The sequence below is a fragment of the Balaenoptera acutorostrata genome, chromosome 11 (assembly GCF_949987535.1).
Source record: "Balaenoptera acutorostrata chromosome 11, mBalAcu1.1, whole genome shotgun sequence".
NCBI classification, from domain to species: Eukaryota; Metazoa; Chordata; class Mammalia; order Artiodactyla; family Balaenopteridae; genus Balaenoptera; species Balaenoptera acutorostrata.
The window spans coordinates 66388162-66391844 of NC_080074.1; the positions used below are offsets into that span (position 1 = coordinate 66388162).

The 3683-nt window shown below is 42.8% G+C and overlaps 1 pseudogene; it reads right to left on the reverse strand.

Moving 5' to 3' along the window:
• Nucleotides 1–249: 249 nt before the first annotated feature.
• Nucleotides 250–1046, reverse strand: LOC103003873 (olfactory receptor 5V1-like; annotated as a pseudogene).
• Nucleotides 1047–3683: the final 2637 nt, after the last annotated feature.

Sequence of the window (3683 nt, forward strand, 5' to 3'; positions counted from 1 at the left end):
GGGGCTTGGCTGGTGGGCAACAGACCATCATCAGATACATGATTTGCAAACATCTCGTGTCATTTTAGATGGTGGATTATCCTTTTCTTTTCTCCAAGAGATCGTAAACCTCTGTAGGGCACTTCGTTGCACTTAGAGGGAGAGAAGGAACGAAATCAGGCTGGCAGGTGCCCAAGGCCAGTGCAGCCCCTAGGGCTGGGGAGGGAGGCAGGAGGAAGGGCTGAGAGTTGGCATTAGAGCAGATGGCCACTAGAGGGCGCCAGGGCACCAGTGGAGTCCACCTGCGTCTCTCAAGCTGGATCTCCAGGCTCCGAGGTGAGAGGAACAGGTGGAGAAGGCTTTCTGCTTTCCATAGCTTCAAGTTATTCGCAGCACAGCGCTTAGAATGAAGGCATAGGATGCCACAATCCACAGGAGGGGGGCCAGTGTCAGGAAACCTGAGGTGCTCGCTCCAGCTCCCTACATGACCCCCACATCGCCATAGAATAGCCCTACAACTGGAGCAAACTCACAGAAGTAGTGGTCGAACTCCCTGCTGCCAGGGCAGAGAGGCAGAGGGGCTGCCAGGGCCAGAGTGAAGGCAGAGAAGGAGAGGCCACTGAACTAGGCTCCAGCAGCCATTCAACCAGCTGTTCATCAGGGCAGGGTAGCGAAGGACATGGCAGATGGCTAAGTAGTATCATGGGATGTGGCAGACAGTAGCAGGCACTCAACTGCAGTCAGTGAGGCAAACGAGTAGAACTGGACCAGATGGTGACCAGCGAGATGGTTTCCCGTGCATCCAGGAAGCTCTGCAACAGCACGATGTTTGAGGTACAACCCATCTCCAGCAGGGAGAAGTGGCAGAGGAAAAAGTACATGGGTGTGTGAAGAGTCCGGCTGGAGGCCACAGCCAGCACGACGAGGTTGTTGCCCCCGACTGTTACCACATAGATGACCAGAAAGAGGGTGAATGGGAGAAAGCCCAGGTGTTGCAGCTCCTCAAAGCCCTCTAGGATTAGCCAGGTGGTCTGGTTCTTGCTGTCACTACTGGGCTGCTTTCTCATCTAGATTTGTCCTCAAGAGAACAGAGGAAGGTAATATTAACCAAGACGGTATTATGACCACACACCATGTTTGGCTTATTAATTTATTCATCAAGCAAGCACTGGGTACAGGCTTTATTGTCTCCTGTTTATAGAAGAGAAACTGAGACTCAGTGAGTTTAAGTCGATTACTCAAGGTCGTTATGGTGGAGTCATGATTTGAACCCAAGTGTGCTTGACTCCAAAGCTCCTAACTACTATCCTACAGTGCTTTTTGAAATCCTTTCTGAGTGATAGAAATGTCCATATCAGAGAGCAGTATAGGGCTCTTCCAACCAGCTATTTACCTGACAATCTTCGCTGAGCATCAACAAGAGAAGCATCCCTGGTAAACTCTTCTGGAAGGGTAGGAAGAGGGCCCAGGACTTCTTGGGAGGTGGTCCTGCTCTAGGTCATGCACATTCCTGAAGCATTCACTCATCTCAGACTATTTTCCCTTTCCAAGAAAATGAGACTTGGAAATCCTGAAAAAAAATGTCTATCATCTACTCCATGAGAGATGCCATATAGAAAGATCTGAATTAACCTAGATCCCACTCTCCGGGGAAGCCATTCTTTTTCCTTGGACAAGTGGCCTGGTGACTGTTGGTAAAGCCATTTTCAAACTTTGCCCAGTCTCTAATCAGTTTGCTGGAAGCTGGGGATACTTTCTTTTTCTTGATCCTCCTGCCTTATATACCCTAGACAGGCCAAAATGTTCAGCTTATCTCACCTAACTGTAGATTCTTTAGAAATTTCTACCCTGGTTTGTTTTCTCTCAGTTACTGCAGGAAGATAATACCAACACACAGGAAGGTCTTGATAAGTACTTGTGGAATATATGAAAAAATAAATAAATGAATTAGTTATAATAAATTTCCAAGAGTAAATTGCCATGGAAAATTTCAGCATCTGAAATTAATGTTTGGGCTAGAGAAAGAGACATTTAAATGATTACCAAGAGAGAAGGAATCTCTGGTCCCTCCCCTAACTGAGGGAATATTGGAATATTGCTACTCAGAGCTTCAGATGGAACCATGATTAAGATTGTAGGTGGAAGTCAAAGAGGTGAGTGAGTGTGTGTGTGTGTGTGTGTGTGTGTGTGTATGTGTTAAGCTGAAGAAACCAGAAAGCCCAACACAATATAGAGTTTTCTCATTTTTGAAGTTAAGAAAGATGACTTTCCACATTAGCAGATGGCAGCAAAAACACAGGGTTTTTGCGTTCTTTTCCTGGTCCTACCTGTTCTTCTGGTCTTGAGCTTACACCATGCAGACACACATTGGTCACATGGGCGGTACAGACATAGAGCAAATAGAGTACTTTCATATGTTTCTGAACATATTTTGTCTTCTATGTACTAGTGACTTCTTAAAGAACTAGGGAGAGACTTGAAATGAGAGTGGAATAGGACTCTGGATTTAGCAGAGAGATGGAGCAAGGGAAGAAGCTAGTAAAACTAACCAAACCAACAAACCAGTCAGCTGACCCAAAACGTTTCAAATCTGGACTCTGAATCGATGCTTATGATCAAAAAGTTAGTATCGTTCTTGCTAACCAGTGAATTTGACCTTGGTCCCTGTTAAAATTCTTAAATAGATGTTTTACAGAACATTTGGAATTCTCATAAGGAGATATCATTAGGAACTATATAATGTGAATTACAGTGTGAAACCTTACATAATGTCTTTTATTGATAGTATTAATAATTTAGTAGATCAAAAAATAATTTAGTAGATCAGGAGAAAGGGGTAGGAAAAGGGCATATTAATTTCAGTAAAGCTTCACAGAAAACATGATGACTGTGAGCTTAAAGAGAATACTCTTAGCTTGTTTACTATATAGCAAAAATATTCATTAATGACCTTCTGAAAGTCTGAGAAAGATGTCTAGTGAAAAGGAGAAAGTTTTGTAGATCTTGTCTTATTCACCTATCTAGACATAGCAAATATGCATGGCTCATCAAACTTTAGATGATATAAATCAATGAGGGGTAACCAATGTTATAGGTGATAGAATTATAATTCAAAAGAATGTTGTCTTTTGGAATGCTAAAGACAAGATGAAATTTAACAAGGGCACATATAAAATCTGCAGATAGGCTTTAACAATCAGTTGAAAAATTACAGGAAGGATAAGACCTGACTTGGTAGCCACTTCTGTGAAAATGATTTGAGATTTTTTTTTTTTTGACCATCATGAACTAGGACTTAGTAGGTATAAAGTAGGAGGAACATATGAAGAGTGTGGAGATGTTTAACCTGGAAAAGACTAAACTAATGGAAGACTATGATAGCTGTTTTCAATATTGGAGGGATTCTTATGAAGAAGAGGGATTATAGTTATCCCATAGAAGCTCAGAGGGCAGAACAAGGACCGTGGGGGTGGTGGTGTTAGAAACCTGTGCTGGTTTCACAGAGGGGATTCTTATGGGGCTAACAATTGTTATTTACAGCATGATTTTCGGGGTATGAAAATAAGGTAAGGCTCACTTTAAGGGAGGGTAAGAGTGGGGACAATGAAGTTTCTTCCTAGAGCCTCCAGAAGTTTGTTGGCAAATATGGGCCCCATTCATTGGAAGTACTTGGAACAAACACAAGACATTAAAAAAATATGGCA